Source organism: Pelodiscus sinensis, chromosome 31 (assembly GCF_049634645.1).
Source record: "Pelodiscus sinensis isolate JC-2024 chromosome 31, ASM4963464v1, whole genome shotgun sequence".
In the NCBI taxonomy this organism is placed as follows: domain Eukaryota; kingdom Metazoa; phylum Chordata; order Testudines; family Trionychidae; genus Pelodiscus; species Pelodiscus sinensis.
In genome coordinates, this window is record NC_134741.1 from 4799997 (window position 1) to 4813789 (window position 13793).

General features: G+C 54.0%; 6 non-coding genes across 6 annotated transcripts; 1 reads left to right on the forward strand and 5 right to left on the reverse strand.

Annotated features, from left to right (window-relative positions):
• Nucleotides 1–2011: 2011 nt before the first annotated feature.
• On the reverse strand, nt 2012–2085 carry TRNAM-CAU (transfer RNA methionine (anticodon CAU)). The gene has a single exon. It is a non-coding gene; the product is annotated as a tRNA-Met (tRNA).
• A 904-nt stretch (nt 2086–2989) lies between these two features.
• On the reverse strand, nt 2990–3062 carry TRNAA-UGC (transfer RNA alanine (anticodon UGC)). The gene has a single exon. It is a non-coding gene; the product is annotated as a tRNA-Ala (tRNA).
• Nucleotides 3063–6745: 3683 nt separating this feature from the next.
• Nucleotides 6746–6818, reverse strand: TRNAV-GAC (transfer RNA valine (anticodon GAC)). The gene has a single exon. It is a non-coding gene; the product is annotated as a tRNA-Val (tRNA).
• Nucleotides 6819–7240: 422 nt separating this feature from the next.
• TRNAK-CUU (transfer RNA lysine (anticodon CUU)) lies at nt 7241–7313 on the reverse strand. Its single transcript has one exon. It is a non-coding gene; the product is annotated as a tRNA-Lys (tRNA).
• Nucleotides 7314–9170: 1857 nt separating this feature from the next.
• On the forward strand, nt 9171–9242 carry TRNAC-GCA (transfer RNA cysteine (anticodon GCA)). The gene has a single exon. It is a non-coding gene; the product is annotated as a tRNA-Cys (tRNA).
• Nucleotides 9243–11856: 2614 nt separating this feature from the next.
• TRNAC-GCA (transfer RNA cysteine (anticodon GCA)) lies at nt 11857–11928 on the reverse strand. Its single transcript has one exon. It is a non-coding gene; the product is annotated as a tRNA-Cys (tRNA).
• Nucleotides 11929–13793: the final 1865 nt, after the last annotated feature.

Below are 13793 nucleotides of genomic sequence, written 5' to 3' on the forward strand. Positions count from 1 at the left end.
CTGCACCCCGTCATCGTTACGTAAACCTCTGTCCCGTCGCCCCTTAGTCGTCCCTTTCCCAAGCTGAGAAGAAGAAGTTCCATGAACTCCTGGGAGCTGCTGTTCCAAAGAAGAGGCATTTCCCGTGGAAAAGATGGCCAAGCCCAATCCCCTACACCGAGCCCCAGAAAATACCAATGGACACTGGGCACTTGTAACACTCCCTCTCCGGCAGCGCTACGGAATGGAACCGGCTGGCTAACCCATCAACAGACGAGTCCCAGTAAGACTTCTCAGCCCAAGTGCAGAGACTGTGGAGTCTCCCACTCCCAGCCCAGGGGCAGAGGGGCAGCGCCCTGAGGAGGTGGGTCCCGAGGCAGCGGAGACCTTTGAAGGGAACGGAGACGTAAGGTCAGAAGGAAGGAGAACAAGTCACCTCTTCTCAGGTGAGATGTGGTGGGAAACTACCAGATCCGGTGCAAGCCGAGCTCCAAGGGCTGGTTCCTGCCTGGTGGCTCCTTGCAGGGCCTGGCTTGAGACGCGCCAAGGAGCCGTGTGTGGCCAGGAGAAAGGGTGCAGAAGGAATGTGGATAAGGGAGCAGGGTAGGGTGGGGGGAGCAGGAACAAGGGAGGGTGTCAAAGGGAGGGTGTCAAAGCAAGTTGAGGGTGCTGGGTGGGAAGCTAGTGAAGGGAATTGGGCTGCTGGGGTGTGGGAATGAGGCTGGACATCATGTGCACAGCTTCAGTAGTGGCACTTCCAGGGTGGGCCCTGGACTCAGTGGCTGCAATGACCTGGTCCCAGGTAAGGGACTGCTGAGAAGTCTCAACCCCAGCCCTGCCTCCTCCCATCTCAGCCTAACCTGTTTCACTGTCTCCCACACGCTCCTGAAAGCCAGCACACAGGCCACCCATCCCTGCACCACAGGGGGCAGGCCCTGGCACTGCTTTGTGGGCACCAAGGGAACCGCAATAAGAGGAGACCCTGTGTTTCTGCCTGGCTTTGAACAAGGGACCTTTTGTGTGTTAGGCAAGTGTGATAACCACTACACCACAGAAACACATTCAACAGTGTCTTCTGCTGCACTTAAACTTGGGCAAATATTCGGTTGCTAACCCTTTGGCCAACAGAGATTGCTGCAGGGCAAAGGAATTCTCTGTTGTTAATTTTGTGCCCTCAGGAAGGGACCAAACTGAAGGAGGCCGGGCCCCCACCTGGGGACTCCAACCTAAACCCTGAGACCAAGGGGTTTACAAGCCAGAAAATCAAAGTTTGCTCCATTTCTCCCTCCCACAACCCTGCAGAACCTCAAAGGCAACTCCACAGTCCCAGCGGCTGGGGGAGATGTGCATGTTAGAGCCTCTGCCCACTGAGCTGTAGCCTTCTGTGTCCAGGGAGCCAGACACTGCCAGGGTGGGAAGACAGGAGGGAAATGGGGAATGGCCAAACTTTGTGAGGCAATGGTATTATCTGGGACCGTACATAGAACAGTTTACAAGTGGGTCTGAGTAGAGGACCATGGCTTGGCAGGCTAAAACTTTGTGTAATAAACAGGGTATCCTGGGTTCAATTTCTGGTGCCTTATTGCAGCCTGTGCTCACATTTTCCTATGCCCTTCTGGGACACGGAAGAGGCCTCTCCAGTCACCCATGGAACTGCGGGTTCAGGAAAAGGCTGATTGGAGAGGTGCATTGGGAATAAGGAAACCACAGATGAGAAGCAACTGACTCCCACATACCCTGACTCTCCATGCCTGCAGAGGTTGCACCCTCAGGCTCTCTGAGCACGGACACCCCCAGGGAATCACAAGGGCGTGTGGTGCTGGCTCTCCTGTCCCAGCAATTGCAGTCAGAGCCCTGCCTTGCCAGGGCCAAGCACAGCAGCATCTGTACCCGCTCCAGGCTTGTGGTTTCCTTCTTCCCAATGTTCCTCCCCAATCAGCCTTTTCCTGAACCAGCAGTTCTATGGGTGGCCAGGGGAGGCCTCTTCTGTGCCCCATAAGGACATAGGAAAATGCAAGCACAAGCTGCAACAAGGCACCAGTGGGAGTTGAACCCAGGATCTCCTGTTTATGAGGCAGGTGCTTTAACCAACTAAGCCATGGTGCCCTCCTCCAAAGACTCTTTACAACAGTTCTTTATGTTTCCTGACAACACTTTTGACTCCCAAAGTGCAGCCATTCCCCACTTCTCTCCTGTCTTCCACCCTGGTGGGGTCTGGCCCCCTGGGCACAGAAAGCTACAGCTCCGTGGGGAGAGGGCTTTGGCCTCCTTGATGCTGTTGCAGGAAGGGCTGCTCAGCAGGGATGGGGCTCAAGTGTTGAGGAAGGGAAGAGTATTTGGATGCAGACTGGTGAGGAGGCTTTGAAGTAGGTTTGATGGGGGCAGGTGCCCAAAGCCCACAGGTAAGTGAATCACATGGACACCTGGGGGATGGGCCAGAAATGGGAGAGAGCAGGGGCTGTAACCGCAGAGATAAAGGAGGGACGTGGCACCACTGAGAAGTAATCTGTGTCTTAGACTCTGGTATAGACACACGGGAAGGATGGTTACAGGCACCTCCCCACGCAGAAGAGGTGCCTGAGGCTTTTTAAACAATTAACAAAATCATCCAAAGCGCAGCTGGTTTCACACACACTCAGCCTCACCCACAGCTGGGAGGCAGTTTGCAGGGAGCTGAAAAGAAACAGAAGAGGGGAAACTGGAGCCTGGCAGAACCAAGTCTTGGGATTCTTCTGTGTCCAGATGTGCTAAGCAGCTGGCAGCCAAGCTCCCAAGTGCTGGTCTGTTTCTGCCCTCCCCTGGCAGGCGAATCCCCTCCGCTGGGTGTTACAGGCTGGACTTTACCTGCCTGACTTTTAGCCAGGGAACTGCTCCCTGTAAGGTAAATGCAAAACCCCTGCACTGTGGAAACCAGCCCCTTGCCTTTTGGAAGAGGGAAGGAGCCCCTGGAAGCACTTAGCCCCTGGCTGGCTCTGTCTGTGAAAAATAGGAAGGAGCAAACATCTATGACTGGAGAATGTGGGTATCGATCCCACTGCCTCTCGCATGCAAAGCAAGCGCTCTACCACTTGAGCTAATTCCCCTGCCTATGAGTAGTTTTTCCTGCCCCATCCACCTTGTTCCAGAGCCCACAACGTCCCTTCTGCTAAACCCTCATATAAAACTCAGCAAATATCCAGAGAAGTTGTGGTTCCCTTTGCAAGACTCTGCACAGCTCAGTTCCAATCAGCCGGTCTTCCCTAGAGCCAAGAACATTGACCGCGGCAGCGTCGCTCTTACGCCCAGTGTAGACACGGCCTTAGAGTGTCACTAAACCAGCCCCGGACACATTCCTGGCTAGGACCAGTCACAGTCTGGGCTCAGTGAGGGTCCGTCCTACCTGAGATGTGTGTGACACAAAAGCCTCCTGTTCCCTGCCCAGTTCCCAGCACTGGCTGCAGACCCAGCGATATTTGGTGCCTTGGCTGCTGTCCCTGCTGGCAGGGAGCTGTCCCGCACCTGCAGTTCATCCACCTCCAGGAGAGGCAGCAGCTCTGTGAGGGGGAGAAGCGCTGTGTGTGTGAGGGGAGGGGGGGTTCAAGCCGGGGAATTTCCCGCGTGTGTAGAAACCATCACTGCCGGCCCAGGCTGGGCCAGTGCGCTGGCATCCCTCATGTCTGGAGCATCCCGCCTGGGAAAAACTGAAACTGTATCAGGAGATAAGGGGTCAGGGTCCCTCCTGGCAGGAGCTATAGGGCTTGGGGTCCCTCCACCCCTCTCCAACAGGAAATATAGGATCAAGGGTCCCTCCTCTTCTCCCCACCAGAAACTATGGGGCCAGGGGACCCTTTACCTCCCAGCTGGAGTTGGAAGGAGTTGGCAGGTGCCATGGGGGGGGCTCACACACAAACAGGTGCACACGCCCTCAATATTGGTGCCCAGGACAAAACTCAAAACTCTCTCAGCTCCTGGAACAGTGACTTGCAGTGAGGCCCCTCCCTGACAGCACCATGTCACAGCACAGCTAGGGATGTTATCCACCCAAAGAGTTTCCCAGCTTCTCCATGCCCCCAAATCCCAGCAGGAAAACTGCCACATCGGCTTCACCCACACCATGCTTAGGGCCTGGGGATTTTCTGTCAGTTTGCCAGACCAAATAACTAGCCCCCCCACTGCTCTGGAGTCTCTGCCTCTCATGGGCCTTCTCATCCTCAGGCTCTGCTTTGTCTCCAGACAGACCCTGCTCTGCTACAGCCACCTCCATCTGGCTGTCACTCCTGGGCCTTCTAGACCCTTGATTCTGACTTTGGGTACCTGGGCTTTTAGCACTCAGATCTTCACCTAACACCACTGATCACTAGGAAGGGGTCTGAACAGTTTCTGTAGACAGAGGCAGCCGCTGTGGAGGGTTCTTGCTAATTCTCTCATAGCACAAAGTTTCTTGTCAGTTACAGCAAACTGTCACCCAACACTGGACTTGAACCAGCAAACCTCGGTTCAACAGATCAGTGCTTTACCTATTAGACTACTGGGACACAGAAAAAATACTGCCAGAGACAGAAATTCACCCTTCTAAATGTCTCTTCTTCAACTTTTAGCTCCTGATTAAGCTCCTTTGAAGAAGCCAGATACACAGGAAGGGCCAATCAGCCCCTCTGAAAATCAGCTTTTGATAGGTGTCGGTAGCTGACTCCGAGTCATGAGCCTTGACGTCTCGTCTCCCTCCCGAAACCAGAGAACTGTCTCCCACCGCTGCAGCCTCATCAGGGAGCCACGCTGCCGCTCACACTGCTCCTGGGTAAAGAAGTGGATCTCACGGTGGCTGGGGCTGGGTGGGGAATGGCCGGTTGTTACTGAAGGGGAAGGATAAAACACAACTACATTGCCGAGGGTGCGGGAGGCCGGCCTGGTGACGCCATGGGACGGCCCTGGGGGAGCTCTGCAATGTGACCCTGGCTCCCAAAGCTGCAAGTGCAGAATTCCCCTTGCTGAGCGCGAGAGGCTCCGACCGGCCTGGTCTGAATCGGGCTGGACGGCCCCACTGCTGGAGTGTCAGTGCCAGACACTAGAGTTACAGGCACGTCTCTCGCACCCAGAGAGGTCCTGTCACAAGCTCCCTGTCACTCCCATCATGCAACAGGGGCAGGTCCAGCCTCTTCTGTAAAAGCCGCTCTGGAAATCAGATAAAAGTGACTGTGGTGGAATTTGAACCCAAAACCTTTGAATAATTGGGTGGGCTCATTCCAAGCACCACTGCTTAGATAGCTAACATGCTTACCCTTGTACCACAGGGCCCCAAAGTTCAGCTAGCTCCTCATCCTCTCCCTCTGCTTTGCAACAGGGCAATTGCTGGGGTAGAAGAAAGGGAAAAGCTGAACCAGAGGAACACACGCTCCCCCTCCCACACTCAGACCCCCCCCATACCCAGTCCCCTGCCCAGAGTCTCAGCTGTGGCTTAAGCCTGGTTCCAGAGAGAAGAGGCCAATGCAAACAGCCCCCTGGCAGCGAGGGAGTCAGCACGTCAGTGGGTGGGGCAGGGAGCTGGGGGCAGATCTTGGCTCTAACTCACTGAGTGACCTTGGCCTGTTCAGTGAATCTCTCCCTGGCTCTATGGCCCTGTCTGTACAGCAGGGACAGCAACACTCACAGCCCCACAGGAGGGCCTCTGGCCTAGCAATGTGGCACCCTGAGCAGCCTCTGATGTTCCCTGCGTGAGGCCCAGAACCAGCCCTGAGTGAGGGGGGCAGGGAGAGCAGCTCACACATGCCAAGGGGCTGGCCAGGGGCAGGACATGAGCCTGCAAGGCAGCAGTGGGTGTATGGAGCTGGGGGCAGAGCTGGGCTCTAACTCACTAGGGGTGCATCCCATAGCTCAAAATAAGCGATGCAATTGGGTAGCTTATTTTGAGTCAATTTTGAAATAGCTTATTTTGTAATTTGGTGCTGGCTACACAGCACTTATTTTCAAATAAATCGCTATTCCAAAACGCCCCTTGCTCCTCGTGCCATGAGGTTTGCAGGGACGTCGGAATAGCGAGCCCATTATAGTTTGAAACAAGGGGCTTGCTCTTAAGATGCGTCTGTGTGATATGAGCATCACGTCCTAAACCTCCGAGCTAGCCGGCCCACGGGTGTCAGTCCCACAAGTGGCCCTTTCAGAAAGGCGCCTTGGGCAGCCCCAGAGATGTTGTGGGCTCTGGAACAAGGAGGGCTGGGCAGGAGCAGCTTTTGCAGGTAGGGGAGTTTAGCTGCTTTCTCATTTCCAGGGCGCAGCTTTTACAGACCAGGCAATCCTTAGGGTGAAACTGGGTTGGCTTGAGTCCAGACAGTTCCCAGCAGACCCCAGTGAGGATGGAGGGAAGGGCTGGTTCTTGCGGTTGGGGCTGGGAGTTGTTCTGAAAGGCTTCAGGTGCCATTAGATCGTTTTGTCCCTCCCTGTCCCCTACCAGTGCTGAGCAACACTCAGGCTATGTCTGCCCTACACTGCTCTTCTGGGAAAAGCTACGCACATTTCAAAACCCAATTTGTGCAGCTTTTTCTTCTGCTTTTTTTTTTGGGGGGGGGGGAAGAGTCACACAAGGAAGGCAGCAGGCAGAGCCAGCCCAATGCACCAGCTTCCCAGGGCAGGGGAGGCCAAGGCACAAGCAGCTGCCTGGCCTAATTTATCTGGCTTCGCCAGGCTGGCACCATCAGCTGACATTATCCCCCCCTCTGTCGTACGAGCGTTGGGCTCATCAACAGGCTGGTCATCAGCAGCTACCTGGGCACCACAATAAGAGAAGACCCTGTGTTTCTGCCTGGCTTTGAACCAGGGACCTTTTGCGTGTCAGGTAAACATGATAACCACTACACCACAGAAACACACTTCAAGGGATGGAACTTGTCTGACTGTTCTGTTCCTAGCTCTTTCTAACACCCTGCTCTGCAGGGGAGGGGGATGCTCCTTGTGAACACTCCACCTCTTGTTCTCAGGGAAGTGCCTCATTTCCTCACCCGCCCCTTGAGATTTGGAGCTCAAAGCTGGAGCTGCTGTGGAAGGAGGTGAAGCTATAGAAGCTGACAGGGGACAATGAGCGGGCAGAGGGTTATTTTTTCTCCCCCCCTGGGCTGATGTGGCTAGAACTGAGGAGAAGAAAATCCTCTTCCCTTCTCCTCAGAAGATGGAAATTGCAGTTGGTTCTACTAAAGCTGGACCCCAGGACTAGACTTTTTCTTTCTAAAACCCTGGTGAAAACTGAGAGCCAATTGCTCACAGGCTGAGAATGTGAGTTAAGGAAGGGCACCGCCAAGCATGGGGCTTGAACCCATGACACTGAGATTAAGAGTCTCATGCTCTACCAACTGAGCTAGCCAGGCTGTGGGGGAAAAGTTTCCTAATATCCCATCTCAGTGTGACAGGAGCCAAGTGTTCTCCACTGCCTGACTCAAGGCTCTTTCTTGCCCCTAATGTGGGGTTCTGGTCTGTGGAGAGGCTTGAACTCGAACCCCACTCCTGACACACCCACTTCTTTCCCCACAAGGAATGGCCCCATTTCCATCTCTCCAGGGACAGGAGAAGGGCTCTGGTCTGTTCTCTGCAAAATGCTCAGCCTGTTTCATTTTCTGCAGGAACGAGTGGGATCCATGCGCCCTGTTCCCCAGTGAGAGGTATGTGTCCTCTTCCCCCCTTTCCACAGACACAGCAGGCCAGGGGGCTATGAGCCTCCAGAGGCCCCTTCCTACTTGGCCTCCTACAAAGCTGGGGTGAAAAGCTGCTAGACCCCAGCCCTCCTGGGCCAAGCCATGGCAGAGGTAGCAGGATTCACTCCCAACTTCTCCTGCCTGTGCCCTGGTACTGAGGGGCCGGTCCCTTTCCTGCTTCCCAGGAGCCAGGACCCTTCCCCAAAAATACTCCCCCCCCCAAACCCTCTGTTCATCTCATACTGTCTGGTTGCCTCCAGCATGGGCTGAGCAGGTGACCTGACCAACAGCTGGGAGAGCATCAGGCTCCTGACCACAACTCTCATCAGTCTGGGGTCCAAGCTCCATTGGGCCTCAGACACCCAGCACAGGAGTAAAACTGCCTCTGGGGAACCTCAGGACAAGGAATGTAAAACCCACACAGCAGAAGCAGCTCACAGCAACCAGCCCAGCAGGGCCCACTGAGACTTGAACTCAGATTGCAGGATTTAAAGTCCTGAGTGCTGCCCCTTACACCATGAGACCTACATATACAGCATCTGCTGGGGACCTGGGATATTCAGGTCTCAGGCTGGCCTCTGCTCTCCTGGCTTCCCACCAAGGCTATGTCTACACTCGCGGCTTCTTGCCCGAGTAATATGCAAATGAGGCTAAGCGTGAAATATCTCCAAGCCTCATTTGCATACCTAATGAGACACCATTTTTTTCAGAAGAGGCTTTTGGGCAAGAAGGAGTTACATCTATTACTTTTCAGGAAGAACGGCATTGCGTAAGAGGGCTTTTCTTGCGCAAGAAGGGGCAGTGTAGATGCTCCTTCTTGCGCAAGAGACTCTTCTGAAAAAAATGGTGGCTCATTAGGTATGCAAATGAGGGTCAGCGAGAGTCCATGCTTAGCCTCATTTGCATATTACTCGTGCAAGAAGCCGCGAGTGTAGACATAGCCCAACAGTTTCATCTCTCAGGACTCTCTGGCTACATCTCCACGGCACATTTATTTTGGAATAAGCTATTCTTGAACAGTGATTTCAAAATAGCACGTCTACACTGCAGGGAAACTTCAGAATGAGTCCGAGTCAGGCTCTGCTAATGTAGACGAGTTATCTCGATTTAGAGCCCTGGTAGAAATAACTTAGAATGGGCCTAGGGAGGGGCCATTTTGAAATAGCGGAAGTGGAGCATCTCCACATGCATTATTCTGAAATAGCTAATTGGGAACAGGTGTTATTCCTCGTAGAGTGAGGTTTACAGAAGTTGGAATAACCCATCTATTACTTCAGATTATTTCACATTAACGGAATTGCTGCACAGACTTTGGCATTGTTATTCTAAATGGCCATTATTCCAAAATAACTTTTTTGTGTAGACAGAACCTGTGTCCTGTCCCAGCTCTGCTGCTTTCAGGACAAATTCCTTGTTAGCATCCATCACAGTCTGGGCTCAGTGAGGGTCTATCCCACCTGAGATGTGTGTTACACAAAAGCCTCGTGTTCTCTGCCCAGGGCCCATCATGGGCTGCAGGTATTTGTTTTGTGTGGGGGTGTAGCTCAGTGGCAGAGTGTTTGACTGCAGATCAAGTGGTCCTTGGTTCAAATCCAAGTGCCCCCTTAGGAAATCTTCCTTCAATAAACATTTACCTCTACAGTTCTATTGCCTCCTGGATTTCTGTTGTATGTGGACTCTTTAAATGAATACAAACCCTTAATGTTTTCTGGCACCAATACACATAAACCAGGCAAACCCATCCCTCAGCTGGAACCAGCTCAAACCCGCTGTGTGTCTGGTTTGCGTTTCCAGCAATTCAACAAGGGTGTGATGTAGATGCCCATTGGCACGTCCTTGGTCTCTATGGGCTGGGCTGAGCAGAAGAACAAGAACCACACCCAGCTGGAGAGGACGGGCTGCCGTCAACCTTCTGGAGTTCGATTTAGTGAGTCCAACTAAGACCAGAGAGCACCTGACTAGGGGCCAGAAATCTGCTCTCGCTGCCTTTGGCTTCCTGCTGTGAGGACATGGCCAAGCTCAACTGAAGGAAGCTGCCTCCAGCTACATAAGGGGGGATGATGGGAGGAGCAGACACAATGGCCAGGCACCACTGGGGGCTGCCTCCCTCACCTGCCCCGGACCTGGCAGGTACCTTGGCCAGCTTAGCCATGGGGCCGCTCTCTGGGACAGCAAACACGGACACAAGGCAGGATTCTCTCATTCTAGGACCATTTGTTGGTTTTTCAGCTTTCACAGCTATAGACTAACAGGGCCCCACCGAAGGGAACGACTATGTGGCCCTCAGACCTTTTGTTTGCTGTTGCCCAGGTACTGTTGAGCTCACAGCTGTGATGGCTGAGTGGTTAAGGTGTTGGACTAGAAATCCAATAGGTTTTCCCTGCTATCCCCACACTCCCCATCCCCTGTCAATCCCCTTCTACTTCTTTCAGTGCCACGTCCAGACTGAAGAGGACACTCTTTCTACAAGGCAGAAGGGACGTGTCCAGAGAACAGGGTTTTCCAAAATTTGGTGCCATGTAGCAGCAGATGGCAGGAGCCAAAGAGGCTTGACAGCCTGTTCCATCCCAGCGCGCCGCCCTCCCAGCCTGCTGCTGCTTCAGGAGGGGGTGTCAAGCCATGTGCATTGGGGCATTGTGATGTCACGTGTGATACCAACACACAAAGCCCTGCCCCCCACCCCAGGAGCTACTGGCAGCCAGGCACAGACCCTCTGTCCTCACCTCTGCAACCAGCTGTTTCCAAGATGGTGAGTCTGGGAAGAAGGTGAGTCCAGGATTCTGTTCCTGCCCTTGTGGACAGAGACACCTGGACAGAGAAGCATCCCCAAAAGGCCCCTCCATAGCTCAGCTTATAGAGCAGAGGACTGGAGCAGCTGCCTCTAGGTGGCTGGTTTGACTCTACTTGTAGGGAAAGTTCTTTTCCCCTCCCTTGGACGAGGCAGAGCAGGCAAGGCCCTTTTAGGGGGGACAGACAGGCTCTCTACAGAGGACCCAACCAACAGCTCAGCCACAGAAACAAAGGTCTCCTGCCAGAGCCAGGAAATGAACCAGACACCTTTAAATCTTCAGTTTAACACTGTCCCCACCAAGCTAGTTCAGCAGCTGTCAGGGAAGCTTTTCCCCACAGCAGCACACCAGAGAGCAGCTGTTGCCAGTGGCCCTGTAGGGCAAGATGAGCTTGACTAAGCCTCAGACCAGCTGGACTAGCCAGCCCACATCACTAGTGGCCCCATCAGAGAAAAGCCCTTGGCAGCTGCAGAGACGTCCCTGTAGCTGTCTGTAGTGTCTTTTCCAACAGTCCTTTTGTGGGGCTGCTGGCTTGGGTGTTTAATGCTTGATACTAGTAATGCCAAGGTTGTGGGTTCAAGCCCCATGCTGGTGCCAAGGCTGTTTGGTTTGGTGCCTTGCCTTTGTGGACCTACCTGCTATGAACAAGGAAGGAGAAAAAATCCCTGAGAGGTGAAACAGTGGAAAGAAAGCATGGAACAGAGTGTCAGCTCCTCTTCCTGTAGCACTGCCCATGCAGGAGAGAGAAGGGGCAGTTTGAGTCACCCAGCTCTGCCCCATGTGAAAATGGCAAGTGTTACCTTAGCAGTGAGGGAGAGGTGGGAAGGAGCCTGAAGTAACCTCTTGGGTCACAGCTGCTGTAACATGTGGCAATGAGGTGAGAAAAATGACTAGACAGTGGCCATGTGAAACATCAGGCTGGTTTCCCTGAGTGGGAATCAGACCAGCAATAGTTTTGTATCCTAGCCACTAGACCACCAGAGACACCTGACACATGCCTCTTTGCTCACCCACACTAGCCTTGCGCAGGATGAGGGTGATGAGGGTCCATTCCCCCTTGCCCAAAGGGGACAAGAACAGAAACCAAACAGAACATCAAAGCAGCCAGACAGGGCCATGCCAGTTGCCCAACTAGCCCAGGATCCTGTCTCACAACAGCAGCCAATTTCATTGTCCCGAGGGAATCCTCAGGACAGACACTTGTTAAGTGATCCCTCCCGTCACCCATTCCCAGCTCCTGGAATACACTAACTAGGGACACCTGCCCTGTCCATCCTGGTGAAATGCCATTCATTGTGGCCACCAGGGCTTCCAAAGTTGAGCAGCTCTGCATTAAGGGTTCTTATTAATGTCAAGAACCTCAAGCAATGTAAAGCCAGATTGTGATGGAACTGGAAAGGAAAATATTTCCACTAGAAGGAAATTTTCCAACGGGGCACTTGGATTTGAACCAAGGACCACTTGATTTGCAGTCAAACACTCTACCACTGAGCTACACCCCCACAGAAACAGGCACCTGCAGCCAATGTTGGGAACTGGACAAGGAACAAGAGACAAGAGGCTTTTGTGTAACTCACATCACAGGTGCCACCCTTGGGCTTGGTCTCCACACTGAGCAGGAGCGTGGCAGGGGTCTGATGCTGTCACAGCTGCAAGGCAAGTCACCCACCTGGCCCCTGAGCTCCATGTGGGCAGCAGCCAGACCATGTGAGTGGAACAGAGACTCGTGGGGGGCGGGGATTTGTATAATTTTAGGAAGGGTTCTGAGTCCTGGCTCCCAGCCACGCACCTTGGCAGAAAGACCAGCGGCCCCTGCACAAAGCGCATTGTGGGAATAAGAGTTGGGGCAGCAGGAAAGGGGCCGGCCCCTCAGCACCAGCGAGTAGGTGTGAGAAGATGGGAGTGAATCCTGCTACCTCTCATGCGCAAAGGCAGCACTTTTCCAATGGAGCTAATTCTGCCCCGCTTGCAACCTGCCTCCAGTGCTTCTGCCACTGTCTGGCCCAGGAGGGCTGGTGTCCAGCAGCTCTCTGCCCCAATGTGGCTGGTTTTGGGGAAAGCAAGTAGGAAGTGGGGGCCAGGGCGGGGGGGGGGAGGGTGGGCTACTGGAGCCACTTAGCCCCCTGGCTGGCAAAAAGAAAAATTGGAAATTTTTCCCCCCATTGGAGAATGTGGGTATTGATCTCACTACCTCTCACATGCGAAGCGAGTGCTCTACCACTTGAGCTAATTCCCCTGCTACATGTACAATGGTCTTCTTGGAGGCTCTTCCCTTCTTCCCAGAGACATCGGCCTTCTAAGTCAGTTAGTTGTGGGAAAGGAGAAGGCTCCAAAAAGGCCTCAAGGGCAACTCTCAAGGAGACTCCCTGCAGCAAAGCCATGGGGGGGCTCTGAGATGGCCCCTGCCCTGCAGCCTGTCCCACCTGGCCATTGTCATGGACTCTCTGTGAGGTCATCACCTCCCAACCTCCTTTAGCCAATAAGCTGAGGGGCTGCAAAAGGCCCTTGTGATGTCACTGCCACACCCACCCCTGCCCTCCAGGGCTAATGTCCTGCCCCAGGCAGCCCCTTTGCATGGCTGAGCTGCTCCCAGGGGTGAAAGTGACACATTTCTCACAGGGACTGTTCTATTGGGCACCACCCCTTGGGCGGGGGGAGGCTCAAGGCAGGAAGTGGGGGGAGGGGTTGTGATAGGACAGTACCTGTAAGAAATTAAAGTGTGGAGTGTGGGAGGCTCAAGGCAGGGATTTGGGGAGTGTGTGAGAGTGGGGGGGGGCTCAGGGCAGGGGTGAGGATGTGGGAGGGTAGAGAAGTCAGGGCACAGGATCTGGGATATGGGGGAGGGTTGGGGCTGGGACTGTGTGTCGAGGGGATCCCTCTGCTCTGTGCTCCCTGAGGCCCTTTAACACACATGGACTGACCTGGGCGCAGGCCAATGAGGGGGGTTTCAGTGAAGCTACATGTAAATGGATCCCTCTAGCAATCCCTGCCAGCCACACGCACAGGGGGAGGGACTTTAGCCAAGGAAGCAGAAGCAGCCAATCTGAGGGAGGTTTAGAAGCAAAGGTGGGCTGCTGCCAGGATGGATGAGGGGATGTCACAGGGCACGAGCATGATAAGGGGAGCAGAGAGGGCCCTGCTGCACCCAGAGACATGCCAAAGCCTGGGATTGAACCAGAGACCTTTAAATGTTTCATCTAAGGCTCCGCACACTGAGCTGCCAACAAACCCGTCTGGCTCATTATTAACTGTCCAGGATGTTTAGCAGCCGTGTCACAGCCTGAGTGTTGCTCAGCACTAGTAGGAGACAGGGAGGGACAAAATGGTCCTTTCAGAACAACCCCCAGCCCCAACCCCAAGGACCAGC